Raw genomic sequence first — 16,539 nt, 5'->3', positions numbered from 1 at the left:
AATAATTTAATATTTGTTGATTTATTTAGACCATATACTTTCACATTCTTATATATATATATATATATATATATATATATATATATATAAAATTAGATGCCTAACTCCAAGTATTTTTATCACAGTAGCAGTCGGTCATTATTAAATAACAAGGAATTCCGTAAAATTACATGCTCTAATCAAAAGAGTAACATTTTTTACACGCTTTATATTTAATATTAAAATGTTATAAAACTATTGCTGACAAATACAATTGAAACCAATATGGCGTCTTTCAATTACGATTACTTATAAAACAAATATTAGTGTCAGATTTTGCTCTTATGAAATACAATAAGAAAATGTATTTCCAAGTTTCTCGTTACAAATTTTACCTTACAAATTACAATGTTTGTGATCATTTCAATAAAAATGTATTGCAGTACAAAGTAGTTGTGTCTGAACAATTTTTTGCTCTCTGGTGTATATCTGGCAACAGAGCACGGCGAAACATGGACAGCGCTAATGGCAGATATTGCTCATTGGAACTGAGTAGAGTATGTCCCCAGTTAAATGCACGTTGCAACCTAAGGGAGCGAGGTCACGTGGTGGTGAGACGATGGACCGTCGTTCCTGACTAACCCTGGAGTTCACGGAAAGCCTACGATTCACTCGTCCTTCTGGACATACCCGAATACTCATGTTGTCAAGCCTTCTTTCAACAGACGAGAGAGCCAAACGACCGATCGTGCATCTTCGGTTTTTTTTTGTTCATTGTAACTCATGATAACTAATGGTCAATTAGCTTAGGTTAGCTACATTATAAATACTTTAAAACATTGTGGACGGTTGATTTGGTTAGGATAGCTACATTAAAGATATTGTGAAATCATGTAAACGGTTTCCCCCAAATAAATACACCTGTGGTGGTACGAAAAAAAAAAAGCTAGCATGAACTTAAAGGAACTTCGGGTTTGGCTCTCTCGTCTGTGAAAAGTAGGCTTGCCAACGTGAGTATTCGGGTATGTCCAGAAGGACGAGTGAATCGTAGGCTTCCCGGAGTTTACATCTCGGTCCGGACATCTTCATATCGATTTTCCGTGGTTTTCCTCGAAATTTGTCCAGGCAAATGCTGTGTCGAATCATTACTAAGGACAACTGTTCCTGGATTGTGACGACCGTTAGATACCGTTGTTAACTGAATTTAAGTTTCAAGGTGCCGCATGTTTGGCGCCAAATACGCTGTAGGGTTTTTTTGAAATACGGTAAGTGATATGTGTTTGAAGCAGTTTTTTTTTCTCTTCAGCTAATTGTTACGTCATATTGATTAGACGTCCAAAACATTGGCTGACTATTTTTTTCATTGTAGAAATAAAGATTGTTAACGAGGAATATTCTAATTCTTACTAACCGTCATCAGGCGTTTCCAAGCACCATTTTCGCAGTGTTTTGGCCGTGCAAATATGGTGATGTCTATGTAAAAAAAAAAAAAGGTGACTTCAACTACGTCACAGTATGCAGTTTCTTGACAAATAATTTCCTGACTCCTTATTGAAATGCACTCGTAACTACAGAATCCATTCACGCTTCGTTTTCGCACAAAAAAAAATCTTTAGATTTCTCTGGATGTCGGCTTTCAAAACATTTTAGCATTTGGGAACTATCGATTTTTAAGCGCTTTCAAAATTGCCAAAATGGGCGTTTGCAAACTTATGTGCAAAACATTTATAACTGAATATCTAGGAGAGCACCCCAAAACGTGCGCATTTGGCTTTGTTACACTCCTTCCAACTATCGTGCCTGAGAACAGGGACGAAAAGTCGCAACTGTTTTGTCTTAGGAAACCTGCTGTCGCCGTTGTGTTGTCAAGAACATCTGTTTTGTATCATAATTGAGTTCGTCTGTTTGTCGCCGTGTTTTCTCTTCTTGTTACAATCATTGTCTCATTGTTATCAGCCCACTGTGTTTGTTTGTGCCATAATATTTTTTTTTTCCGACTTATTCCTTTCACAGAATTCTCTGTGCATTTGACATCGACAGATTTTGACTTGTTCTATGTCTCTGTGTATACATATTTCATGTCAATTCTTGAGGTCTCTCTGTGACATACAGTGAAGACCATAAATTGCGCATACCCATTAGAATGTTTTGAATGGATCTTCCCCAGTGCAATAATCATTCAAATTACTTATGAAAAACAGGTTCGCCGCCCGCTGCCTTGCTCGTAAGGACGACTGGACACTTGGTACGCATGCCGACGTCGCTCTTAGCGCTTCCTGGTTTCTGTACAGCTGAAAATAGTACTGATCCTGAATATTTAAGTTAAAAAGGATAGCGGTACTTTTATTTTATAGTTATTTTTTATACTCAGTATTTGCATTTTGGCTTTTTGACTCCTCACTCAAGTACCGTTTGCACATTTAAATTTAATTAAAAAAAAAAAGACTGACCATTTGAATGATGTGTAAATTATCCGTGCAAAGGTTTTTTTATCTTTCTAGCTTAAAAGTCGGCACGTTTCTGCGAATAGCAGATATATTTCTTGATATGTTTAGTTTTGCTTACATATAATAATAATAATCCTGTATGATTATTCACCAGGTTTCCGCATATACACCATACATATGTATGTGCATTGTTGATTTGCCTGAAGCAAAAGTAATGGCGAGAAGATGAAATGACCAACTGCGCGCGCGACACTTCGCCGCCTGAGTATTGGAGTGTTCTATGTCCACTTTTTAGGTTTTTTATGCTATGGACACGAAATTATTATTAGTATTCATTTGTACTATATCCAAACACGTCTACGCACATAATAATGTTTGTTCTTAATTTAAGACCAATATTAATTCGTTCTATGTCATGATAGTCATAGTTGTGTAAACTTTCAAATGCCTATATCTCAGTTCCGACTTCAATGGACATAGGAACACTCCAATTCTCAGGCGACGACTTGTCTGTGGTGTAGCGTGTAGGTATTCCCTGGAGCTGGGAGTCATTGTTGGCCGAGCCGAGCCGCCAGAAAGGCATGACGGTGTCTGTCGCCCTCTCCCCCCTCGGCAGTAAGATCTTCCGCCGCCACTGCCCCCGCGCCGGGCTTTGCGCCGCTAACTGGCTAACGACCGGCCACCGAGATGACGAGATGACTCGGCGCCGCCGCCTCTGCCGCTGGCGGTGACGTCACTCCGTGACGCCCCGAGCCGTGATTGGCCCGCGAGTCCGTCCCCGGCGTGACGGGGCGCCCTTTCGCCCTCGAGGGCTGGATCAAGGGGGGAAGTGAGAAAGGGAGGAAAATCCTCCCCCCCCCCTTTTTTTTTCTCCAAGAGCCGAACTTTGGAAAAAAAAAATGGGTGAATTTTTTTTGACGTGACAACGTCTCATAAATCGATGAACGCCGGCTGCACGCACGAAAAAGTGTCCCGTTACGCACATTGTCCCCTTACGCTCATTGTACGGCTTGCCCCGCATCTATCTCTCTTCCACTCGACTGTTTATAAAGTTCATTGCTTATTACAGCAACAATTTCGGCAATAAAGGTTAATTATTCTTGCATTTTAAAAATCTGATTACTAGTATAATTTCAAGTATTTATTCTTTTATTATTAAAATAAAAATGATTCAATTTTATTCATAAAAGTATGCAATCATTTCATCAATGTTTTTTTTATGACGTCACGTTAAACTATCGTCCGTAAATCGACTTTACAGTCAACCAATTTTTTTTTTTGTGAATAAGTAGATATTACTTTTAGTTTATTTTCTCAAGACCTTTTTAATGCCCCAAGTATTGCATTCTACTTTATCTTAATTGATTTAAAAATAACGAATTTAGCTTTCTAATAATATATTTTTTTTAGGTTCGTAATTTTGAATTATGTTTATCAGGTTTGGTATCGTCAGAATGTTTATTTACATTGGATATTCTGTGCCCGGTTCTTCCACGAGCAGGGTTTTGTAAATATTTTTCTATGTTTTAGGAAATAAGTCCCTGGCTTTCCATATCTGGTTCTGTGTTTTTGTGATTAGCTGAAGGGCACCGACCCCCCCCCCCCCCCCAAGACTCATCACTGGATCGGCCCCTGGGTACCATGTTACGATATATATATATATATATATATATATATATATATATACATATATACACACACACACATACATACATACATACATACTCACACGCTTATACATCTACTTGAATATTTTTTGTGGAACCTCGTACACAGGTTTCATACGTCTTAATATCCTTAAAAAGTCCTTAATTTGGCTTTAATTGAATGAGAGCCCTTAAAATTCCTTAAATTTCACTAAGAATGCTTTAAAAAATCTCAATAAAGACCGATATCGTGAAAGTAATGGATAAATGCAGGCATTTTAATGTTTTTGTTTTATGGTTTTTTTGTATGCCCAGTACAATTGAAAAATTTTGGGCCACATGATTGCAATATATTTATAATTCTTTTTGCTTTTTTTTTTTTGCATATCATCTATCTCTCGATATTGGTGAAGGCGATGATGAATTAAGGGCTCCTTAAAAACTCCTTAATTTTCGATTGTACCAGAGGTTACGGAAAAAGTTACAGCGGTTTGATTTAGTCAATGTGATGACGTCTTAATTGCGCAAAGAAAAAAAAACACGGATGCATGGTCACCACGCCCGTTAGAAGTGAGACTTCTCAGCGAAGAGGAACATGAAATTGTTATGGTTCCCTAGTACTTGAAACATCGTAATCATGCGTTGAAACTAGATCTTTATTTACTAGTCTTCAATAGAATAAAAGAATTTTATTAATGGGTTGATGATGGCTAAAATACGATACATAACCCAATTGGAAATGTCTACAAATTGACAGAATTCTAATGCTAATTGAGAGTTGCGAAAGTATGCGAACGCTTGCAGAAGTACGCAAACGTATGAGAGAGTATGTACACGTTTACAAAAGTATTGAAAATCATACGAAATTGTGCGCTGCTGCCTCTATCTCTAACTCGCTCACGTTTACAAAAGTATTGAAAATAATACGAAATTGTGCGCTGCTTCCTCTATCTCTAACTCGCTCTATGTAAAATTCAAAGCTTTATTTTAATATGTGCAATCGAGTACCTAGTCTTATTTACATGCGTCACACCCGTTAACTCCGGAACATACTTCCGTTATCATGTGACAGCCAATGAGAGTGGAGTGGAATAACATATTTTCGGACTTGGTAACGGTTTATATTTACCTAACGTAAATGATGGCAAGAAATTGTCGAGATATTACCTGCATTACTCAGGTAATTCCTGCATCAAGAGTAAATCAGGCCAATTTTCTGCAAAACTAGCGATAAAAGTAACTGAAAAAAATATATATATGTTGCGAGGATAGAATTGCCCGTTGAATAATATGAAATGTGTTGCCCGTTTTTATTATTTTTTTATTGGCCATTTGTTACTTATAACCGTTTGATAAAACAAAAAAAAAATTCTTTTTTTAACTCTTGCTACTCGACGTGAAACATTATAATACTTTTAATCAAAATTGGGTTTCTTTCGTTACCCGTTTATGTTATCTTGCTGATTTGAAAGATCCGAAACAACCGAATGTGCTTTACGTCCCATAAAAACTGTTTGAAAATAGGGCTGTTTTATCTAATTACAATATGTTTAGCCTTGCTTATAGCTTTTTTGTTTTTAGCGCACTGCAAGCATTTTTAACACTGTTTTGCACCCCAGCATACGTATCGGGTTATTATTCCGATAATGTTATTTATTTAACATCCTGTAATCTTGAAACAGTAGAACACGAAATTGGAGTTGTTAATTAAATGCCTGAATATAATTTTAAAAAAGAACACTAGTAGACATTTTTATGACTATTGTGTATCAACCAGAAAATTTTAGGAACTAAGCCGCTATTCTAAAAAATTAAAATTTTAATATTAAAGATAAGCACGAAACCTCTTAACTCTACGTGAAACACTGATCCTAAATAGTTAACATTTTATCATACTTCAAAGTATTTTATGGAAACATTTGAGTATAAAATACGTGGCAATATGTTATACAACAGGAGCAAACCTAGCCGCCTACGACAGTGGGATGTAAGTATCAAAACCTAAAAGTCACTAATATTGGGAGGAAATGCTTTCTTTTTAAAATTTGATTAACCACTTGTTATAAAATAACCAGTAGACTGCCCGTATTCAATCAACAGCATTCTTGTGTATTTTCAACCTTATCAGTGTAAGTAATTTTTTTTTATCACGAGGAGAGCCAAAAGAAAAAGAATTCGCTGTTTCTAGAAGTTACGTAAGCGGTACGCATGTATGTGTTTTAAACTTAACTTTTGTCAAGAATAATTAACTAATGCGACATTATCTTTTTTTTTAATGTCACTTGATTCTGTCCTGATCTTTATATTTTATATTTAGTATGAAAAACTTTGACATATTTCCTGTAGATTTTTTTTAATATGGCTTATTTGGGCAAAATTAGTATTGTTCGGTTAAAAGAACAATAAAATAAGAATCAATGTGGCCTACTCACACGAAACATACAGTTCTATAAATTCTTGCTACGTAACTAGTAGCGGTAATGAGTGGTTTTGAAGTTCGTTCAGAGACCAAACTAAACTTTTTTTTTAGATCCATCATATTTCCCGTGTAAATCATTTCTGAGTGTGTGTGAATGAGGCAAGACCTTGAATATGACGTGAACATCCTTACGGCTTGGTTAAATGAACGTACCGACACACACGGTGCGCAGAGCTTCAGGAAAAAAAACAACGCGTTTTCAAAACTACTCGAGATACCCGAGTGGGTCTGTTTACGAAAGACATTTAAAGAGTTCGCTGAGGGCCGAAAGGTACTTTTGATTTAGGATTTAATTTTTAAACTGTATTTTTAGAAGAGTTAAAAAGGCCAAAACGCATGTTTCCAGAGTAACTTTCAGGCGTAGAACCGGTACAGATTCTTGAAATCATTTAAGGGACTTGTATTACACCTTCATCTTCATTTCTCGGTCATATGCTGTCACGGTCACCGCTGAAATTTCACAGTTATCCTGTGACGACGAGAAGACTGCGCGTCAATTCAGAACCTTGCGCTTAGAGGCGATACCGCGCCAGAAGCACCAGCGAGCGTCGCACTTATCATCCCGCCTCCACTAACACACGTACACCCCTGACTTTCTGTCCGTGCTCGCCTGTAGCGACGAAGCACGGTGCGGGGGGAAGTGGCGTGGAAGATAGCCACGCTCGCCCCCGCAGCTCGTGACGGCCAGGGATCACGCAGATGCCGTCACCGGTGCAGCTGCGACCACCTGCAGGTGTCGCGCTCTTCCAGCGGACGACACCCCCCCCCCCTCCCACACACGTAGGATTCCTGGAAGGCGGGGGCAAAGCGCGGAGCTGCAGCCGAGGTGGCCATTTCCAAGACTTGTCAGCAGAGAGCTTTGAATATATATAGATACTGTATAGAAGTCGCCAGCCCATGTTAAAATTTCTAATACGGTTTTGAGGTAGTTGGTTAATTCACCGCCGCAATCGCCACCATCTCTAGGGCATCGACTTGTGGTGGTCCCTAGCGGACAAGTGCCGAACTCTTCAAACACCCCTTCCCCCTCCTGTTGAACGACCTCGAGCTGCAGTGAATGATGGATGAGGGGTGCGGGGAATGACAGCGGGCGACAGTGCTGCGCTCTAACGTGTAAATAACAACTAAGACGATACAGGGCGTTACGGCAGCGCACTGCAGCGGTGAAGTTCCCAAGCTGCTCATTTTACGCTCTTGAAAAACGTAGAGTAAATCCTATCCACTCGCGACTTCTATACAGTATATATATTCAAAGGCAGAGAGCTCAAGGGCGCCCAATTGAAAGTATGCAAAGGGGGGAGGGGAGCAAACCATCACAAATGACAACAAAAAAAATGGTCTTAAAGGACTCAACATTTGCTCCAAATGCTCAAGAATACTTAAAAAAAAAAAAAATTTCTTTGCCTGAAAGCTAGGGGGAGCCGCCACGGACCCAACCTGTTCATAGGTACGGGCGCCCTTGAGAGAGCTCCACGTCTTTCCACGGGTTCGACGGGGGACTGGCACGAGACACCCGACGAGCCTAGCACCGGACCCCGCCATTTTGGTACGGGAGCTCGACGACGAGGAAGAGACGCCGGGCTACCTGGTGGCTCGATTCCGAAATGCACACGCCCGCGGGCCCGCGTCGCGTCGCTGTGTTCTCTAATACCTTTCAATATATATACTGTATAGAAGTTGCGAGTGGATAGGATTTACTCTACGTTTTTTTCAGGAGCGTATGGTGAGCAGCTTGGGAACTTCACCGCTGCAGGGCGCTGCCGTAACGCCCTGTATCGTCTTAGTTGTTATTTACACGTTAGAGCGCAGCACTGTCGCCCGCTGTCATTCCCCGCACCCCCCACCAATCATTCACTGCAGCTCAAGGTAGTTCAACTGGAGGGGGAAGGGGTGTCTGAAGAGTTCGACACTTGTCCGCTAGGGACCACCACAAGTCGATGCCCTAGAGATGGTGGCGATTGCGGCGGTGAATTAACCAACTACCTCAGACCGTATTAGAAATTTTAACCTGGGCTGGCGACTTCTATACAGTATATATATTCAAAGCTAATACAGACGACAAGCCTCGGGCGCCCTCCGCAAAACCGGATCGTCACTCTACGAGCTCCCCGCCCAAATGCGAGGCTGTGTCCATCGACGACTGTGCCCTGCGGATGGTTCCGTTGTAGCCTCGTGCACAGGAGAGTAGATTTCCAAGCTCCTGTGCGCGAGGCTACAACCACTGGCCACATCTGATGAACTCGTCAGACCGCAGGGCAGTAGGGGAAGCTTTCTTTTCACAGACGAGAGAGCCAAACCTCCGATCGTGCATCTTCGGTTTATTTTATTTTGGACAACTCTTGATAACTAATGGTCAATTAGGTTAGGTTAGCTACATTATAAATACTTTAAAACATTGTGGACGGTATGATTTGGTTAGGATTGCTGCATTAAAGATTCTGTGAAATCATGTAAACGGTTTCCCTAGCCCCCTGGATAGCTACATATTAAAAAGTTATTTGCTGAGCAACCTTCGGGGAACTTCGGGTGGTGGTTCTGTCGTCTGTGAAATGAAGGCTTCCCGGGCAGTAGCCGATGCACGCAAAGGGGTGGGGGGGATGCGGCGATATATATATATATATATATATATATATATATATATATATATATATAATATTTTAGATATATGGCCCCTTCCCCCCAAATCGTAAAAATGTACCATTCCCACCAATAAAAAGGAATAATTTGAAAGGAATGGGTAGTGGTGGCTCCTTCCCTCCTGGTCGATGTTGAGGCGGGAAGCGGCTGAGAGCGGCTGAGAGCGGTTCTAATTGCGCCAGTGTGCACTGGCGTGCGCATCATCGCGGCCTTGACAGTTCGCTTCCGCCCGCCCTTCTCACACGACCGCACGGCGCGCTTCCCACGTACCTGCGTTGAGGCCCGTGCCTACCCGCGCGCACACACGCGGTCTGCGGATGTTCCTCGAGTTCTGTTACCGTGTTTCGTTTTTGAACTGTATTCTTCGGAAGAAAATTAAAATGTCTCAATCTCGTGTTTCAGCGGTAAAAAGTCACATTAAATCCTCTTTTCTTATCCCCTTAAACAGAATGTTTTTTGTACTTTTTGATGATATTTAGTACACATTGCGTTTAAATTTAGGGGGAAATTACGGTCTTCAAATTATTTAGGGAAAAAAATATGGTTATGTCAAAAAAAACACCCCAATTCCTCTTTCCCACCCTTTAAAAGGCAGAAATTTGGCACTTCTTAATGAATATTAGCACACAAACATTTAAAATAAGAAGGTAAATACTGTTCAACGTATAATTTAAAGGGAAAAGGTAAGGAAACTTCCTACATTAGATTTTGAAAAATCACCCAATCCCTTAAAGCATAATGTTGGTACATATAAATTAAATTAAGCACAATTAATGTTAAAAAATAAGAGGAATTTTACTGCTCCATCTGATTTCGAAATAGCTACCTCATTCTGTCCACATGAGGTTTTTAGAAACCACCCCGTCACCCTTTCTCATCCCTTAAAACAGGATTTTGTTATTTATGTATGGAATTTTGCACACTTGGCGTTTATTTCCGATTTTTAAAAAAAATCCCTTACCCCCTGTCTACATGAGATTGTGAAAAACTACCCCTAATTCCCCTTACTCGACGTTCAAGTTAAGAGAAAATTAATAATCTACTTTTGACTAAAATTTACCCTCATCAGATTATCTATATGAGATTTCGAAAAACCACCCCCGTATACCTTTCCCACCACTTGATATCATGTACACTTGACAATCTAAAGAGGAGGAAAATTGCTGTCTCCAAATGATTTTCATAAAAATAGGTTTTTTTTTAATACATGATATTTCTATAAATTTACCCATTCCCCTTTCAAACCCCTTTAAAGAGAATTTTTCACTCCTTGATGCTAAAAACAAAAATAAAATTACTGTTTAACCCACCCTTTTCCCTAGCTACATGAAATGTGGAAATAACTACCCCCATTACACTTTACTACCCCTTAAAGCACTTTTTTTTGGCTCTCCTTGGTGAAATTTTGAACAGATCACGTACCAAAAGGAAAAAAAAAGGGGGGGGGGGGAAGAGAATTTGTCGTCAACATCCAATTCAAGAAAAAGTTCATTGAAATCGTGAGATTACGATAGCAACCGCCCGGTGTTAATTGAATACACGAACTTGGATAACTTTTAATACAATTGCTGTATACGGACGATTTAAATAAAAAAATTCCCCTTCCCTGAGTTTAGCCCGGGCAACGCCGGGTTATTCAGCTGGTACGACTGTGAAATGAAACACGTCACTGTGATTGCGACACAGAGCCTAGGCTTGGGGCAAGATGGCGCCTAGAGGGGACAGAGGGGGCTTGCGCTCCCGAAGTCGCATTTGTGGGGGGGGGGGGGGGTGTGTTTCCGCTAAACTGGGTGAGTGATGTTTACTATGAATATTTACTCGAATATTATTGTAGTGTTAGAACAAAAAAATAATATTTTTTTTTGGAGTTCATATGAACTGAATTATTTGTATTGAAAGCTACATTCATTTATTTATCTTTATATATATATTTCTTGTGTGCGTGTGTATGTCACTGAACTCCTCCTAGACGGCTGGACCGATTTTGATGAAATTTTGTGTGTGAGTTCACGGGGATTCGAGGATGGTTTATATTCACAATTGGATATTTTATCTCGATTCTGAGTTAAGAAAAAACTAAAAAAACACGCTTTAAAAGCAAAAAACTAAGCATTGTTGATAATTAGCCTCCATGGAAACGGGCTTTTGCATTGTTGTTGCCTTCTGCGTAACCATGGGAAAGGTTTTTGGTAACGGCAGTGGCGTGCCCAAGAGGAGGGGTATGTATAATGAGAAGATACAAAATGTCCAGCGTAGAAATACTACCGCCATATCCATATCTCACAAAAAGTACATTTGGGCAGGACAATGTCTGTCGGGTCCGCTAGAAAGATATATAGAGATATATATGTAGAAATATATATAGAGAGATAGAGATATAAATAGAAAGATAGAGAGAGTTATAGAGATATACATAGAGAGATAGAGAATTAGAGAGATAAAGAGAGATGCTTAGTATACGTTTAAAAAAATTACAAAAAAAAAATTGATTGAGGCATTGCAACGCATGCCGGGCATTATCTAGTGTATATATATATATATATATATATATATATATATATATATATATATATATATATTTAAACACTAGTATTATTTTACACAACTATCCAATTGCGATGTATTGAAAATGAAATGACTGCAAGTAAATCTATTTGTTTTACTCCAAGTTGAATAAAGGATATACATATTTGGAATAGTGGAATTAATGTGTGGAGGCGATATGTGTTGTCGGAAAAGGTTTTGGTTAGGTTGGTTTAAAACAAAGTTGGGGGGTTGGGAAGGTGACGGGGGGGGGTGGGGGAACTAGTCTAGTTTCGTCCCAGGATGCGGTGTCGCGACCTCTCGCGCCGGAGATCGTGTGCTGGTTGGTCGCCTGCGGTACTATCGACTAGGTGGTTCCGGAACCGGGAATAGCTCGCCGACTGTTTCCAGCTCCGCCTTCACGCCGTCCCGCATCATTCTTTAATGGCGGCCCCCTTCCCCCCCCCCCCTTCCATTTCCAATTCCTCGGGTAACTTCACACAGTAGCCCTTCGCTACCGGGAAGCCTACGATTCACTCGTCCTTCTGGACATACCCGAATACTCACGTTGGCAAGCCTTTCCCTTCGCTACCATCCGTCCTTCGGTCACGTGGCCTGCAGCCAATAGGATTGCCCGAAAAATTATATCCGTCCGTCAAAAGCTTGGTTGGCAAGCTCAAACATTTGAGGCACGGACGGGAAGCCTACGATGTACATTCTGTATTGCACAGACCCGAACAAGCCCGAATATCTACCTTCGGCCAACGTCGGCATTAAAATGATTTGACAGTATTTTTTAATGTAGCTGTACTAACCTAACATAACCAACCATCCAGAATTTTGTAAAGTAATAAACAAAAAAAAACTGACGAAGTTGGCCGAAGGTAGATATTCGGGCTTGTTCGGGTCTGTGCAATACAGAATGTACATCGTAGGTTCTTCGGCACGGACAGACGGATTATATCTACGGTTTCGGCCGCGGCTTTCAATTGTTATAACACAGGTCTATGGTGTTTGTGTAATAATAACATTGCGGTTCTTAAAAGTCATGTCCAAACAATTTGATCACGACTCTTGATTTTTTTCCCGGAGGAAATGCTAATACAATACGTACAAAAAGAACATGAATAACAACTTTTAATATGAATCTCCGAGAGAGAAACGTGGATTGTTTGGCAGCACTTATTTGGAAATGTATTCTGACTGACGGATGAAGTCGAGTTGTAAATCGCTGTGGCTAGATGCGTGGCGTTGACGGACGAAATAGTGACGGGCTGTTGAAATTCCTCCTGGGGGGGTCAGCACAGCCTTGGCCGTACGCGAAGAAACAATTCTTGTGTTCTTGTGTTGCAGATGCACTTATAATACGAAACTCGGACACGAAATTTACCGTTAGAACGCTTTAAAAATAATAACGGCGAACGTGATAAATATACAAATATGACAAATTGTGTTTTAGAAACTACGTTTTTTGAGCGTGAATCACACGTAGTTTCCGCACCCGCCGCTAGAATTCGAATGTCGGAGCAGCCTAGTCGACTACCGAAACATTGTATTTTGCAGAGCGAATTTTTTTTTTTTAACCATAAATAATGAAACGGGTCCGATGAAAGCGGTTTTAGACCTGATTTCTAAAATGATTTTTTATTTAAAATACTGCCCGTCTTGTTAAAATTCACTAAACACTTTGGTTCGCGCCATCCTCCACAGATGGCACCACTGTGGTTGCACGTTTCTGTCCCATTCGAATGCCGCACACCGACATGACGTGGTGCTACTGTTGAGCCGTCACGAGACCGTAGTCTGCCGCTCTGCCCTGGTAGCTCCGGGGCAGAGTGTCCGACTCGCGGCTGGCAGGTCTGGGTTCGCGCCCCGCCGGAGCCACGCGGATATTTTCCACACGAGCTTGGCGCGGAGCTTCGTTGTCGGAAAATTCCGCGTTTCCGCCCCGAGTCGGACCGGCAGGAGCGGTTTAAGGGCGGAATCAAAAAATCCGCTCAAAGACGGCTTCCGCAAGGGAGCGCGTTCTTTACGTGCTACCATGTGGAAGCCGTCGGCAAGCGGGTTTCTCCCCGGGGTGGACGGAGTTTTGCAAAAATTTGCAATTTATTAATTTTCTGATCATTTCTAATTGCAATTTTGCAATTTGTTATTTTTTACGTTACATGTGGCAGTGTAAACAGACAATACAAATATCAATATAATTGCCATTAAAAAAGGTTATGTGATCAATTCTAAACATTTCTAATGAAAAATAATGCTGAATAAAATTATTTTTCATTACATAACTGTTTAAAAAAGGCAATTTATATTTTACGTTACATGTGGCAGTGTAAACAAAAAAAGACAATACAAATCAATAGGTATTTGTCACCATGATTGTATAAATTACAAGCTCTTACCATTAATAAAGGTTATGTGGTTAATTCTAAACATTTTTAATGAAAAAAAATTAATAAAATTATTTTTCATAACATAACTGTTTAAAAAATATTTTTTGAAGTAGTTAAGAGATGAAATCACACTTACCTCACTTTCATGAGGTAGATAATTTGAAAAAAAAAAAAACCTAAATTATGTTAAGAAATTTGTATGCCATCGTTTACACTGAAACTTTCAACATTCTTATTTAAGGATATTTGATACAATCAAATCTTTATTTGAAATATAAAATACAGATATATTTATTATACAACATATTAGTTGTCTCTTAGTTTACTTAGTATTACTTAAAATCCTCAACATTTTTACCTCTCACCTCTTCTCCCACATAAATGCTAATGTTAAAATTAATAAGTTAATAATATGACAAAATCTATTAACTAAAACAAAAACCCTTTTCTTTCTTTTAACCACAGATGTTAGCTCCAAAACAATTATAATAAACTTACATTTATATTGACTTAAAATTAATTTTTCCAATAATAATCTAATAGATTCCATAGCTTTTTAATTTTTAAATAATATTAATCCTTGCTACAACTAAATATATTATGTTTCGGAAAATTTCGAATAAGAGAAGATAGGTTTAAGGTATATTTATGAAACATTTCCTATTCTTAAATTAAGTTTAATTTGATCATAATATATTATTTTTTAATATTAAACACTATTTTTAAAATTTCACATTTTAAAAAGTATAATTTTGAGAATTTTAACTTTCTGTCAGCTTAATTCTCCTTTGTTAAGCAGGGATAGAGTTCTAGCACAAGCCAGATTTCTTTGTAATTTGTTTCTTCATTTATTATTATTTTCATTAATTATATTTTTGTGATCTTGATTTATTAAAAAGTCTTGTGCTCCTGCTGATTATTCCTGTCAATGTATTGTTGGTTTCCCCAGTTATTCTGGTAATTTCTGCTGATGTTCTCCGAGTGCTTCTGGTTATTTCTGACAAATAAAACTCTGCATGAAAATGTTTTTTTTTTACTTAATTAGACATGCAATTTTATTTAGAGTTTTGTGTAAATTGATGAATTCCTGTTACTAAATCAGCTCTGACAAAATTGTAATCAGGTGGAGTTTAAACAAAATATAATAATTACTGTGTCGAATACTATGCCTTTTAAAAGCCGAGAAACTTCCTTCTCCTTGGTGTCTATTGAAGGCCTCAGTATCTTGCGATCGAGTGAGAGTATCAGGGATCCCACATAAAAAAAAAAACAATACTACTACTACGCAACATCTAGCGCCATCTGTTGTTGAAAAGCAAAACTATGTTTGTCAAGTTTTTTGTATCAGATAACTCTCGTTTCTGGATGTAGCTATTGGAGCAATTTGAGTTCTTGAGCAGTTGGAGTGTTGAACCCAAAGACTGATGGAGGCATTGGAGCTTTGGAGTAGTTGGAGCCTACCGTATATTGGCGAAATCGTATTCCTGTGACGAGATCGTATTACACCACATCGAATGTTCGTTCAAATGAGCTTCCTTTTTATCAAATGCGTGTTTTGTTTATGTGTGTGTAATGTGTGTCCATAGCGTGTACTGAGTGTTAATTATGTGTACCCATGCGTTTCCAGTGTGTACTGTGTGTTCATTGTGTGTACATTTCATGTCCTTTGTGTGTACACTCGTGTATTGCGTGCCTATTTCTTTTGTCATATGTGCTTCCTTTTACAGCACTCTAGTGGGTAAAAATTAAACTGACATGGCGTACGAGACGCCATACCTGTGGGGTTATATATACATACACACACAGCTTGGCATTAGTGGTGGTAGGTCAGCCGGTGGTTTCCGTGGAGGAAGTATCCATCGCAATTTTTAATATAGTGCCGTCAGTGCGTTTTTTATTAAAATTTTGTTAATTTTTTTTTATAAATTTGTAATTTTTTGGATTAATAATTACGGATTTTCATGATGGCGCCGTGTCATAGTCCGAGATGACGGAATTTTTTTTTAAATATAAATTTAAAATTTTTCTCGATTTCTTAGCATAAAATATACGGATTTGCAATATGGCGAAATGTTTTATTAAATTTAAAAAAAAATTCTCGTATAAAAAATAAGGATTTTCAATATGGCGGCCGACACACATCCAAATTGTCAAGTTCATGATCTCGGCGGCTGTTGCCGGGGAATTTCGGTTCTCACTAAGGCAAAAGTAATTTGAGGTTTTTCGAAATTTTTAATTTTTGAAGAATAATCCGTGTGATTTTCCCTCGAAACGGGAATTTTTTTTTTTTTTTTTCAATTTTTTTTGGCGTAATAATTGTTTTCCAAAAACTAAAAAGTTTGGCAGATTTTGGTTGAATTTTGAAAGTAACATAATCCAAGATGCTGATCGGCACCAGGCACTACAGCCAGAAGGCAGGGCTCGGGCCGACATTT

The 16,539-nt window shown here is 38.9% G+C and overlaps 1 protein-coding gene across 1 annotated transcript in view; it reads left to right on the top strand.

Moving 5' to 3' along the window:
• Nucleotides 1-16,539, top strand: part of LOC134536931 (WD repeat-containing protein 75) — a 69,209-nt gene that overhangs the window by 32,830 nt on the left and 19,840 nt on the right. The gene's annotated exons all lie outside the window — the stretch shown is intronic.

The sequence above is a fragment of the Bacillus rossius genome, chromosome 11 (genome assembly GCF_032445375.1).
Source record: "Bacillus rossius redtenbacheri isolate Brsri chromosome 11, Brsri_v3, whole genome shotgun sequence".
NCBI classification, from domain to species: Eukaryota; Metazoa; Arthropoda; class Insecta; order Phasmatodea; family Bacillidae; genus Bacillus; species Bacillus rossius.
The sequence above is the reverse complement of the archived record's forward strand: the minus strand, read 5'-3'. Positions and strand labels throughout refer to the sequence as shown.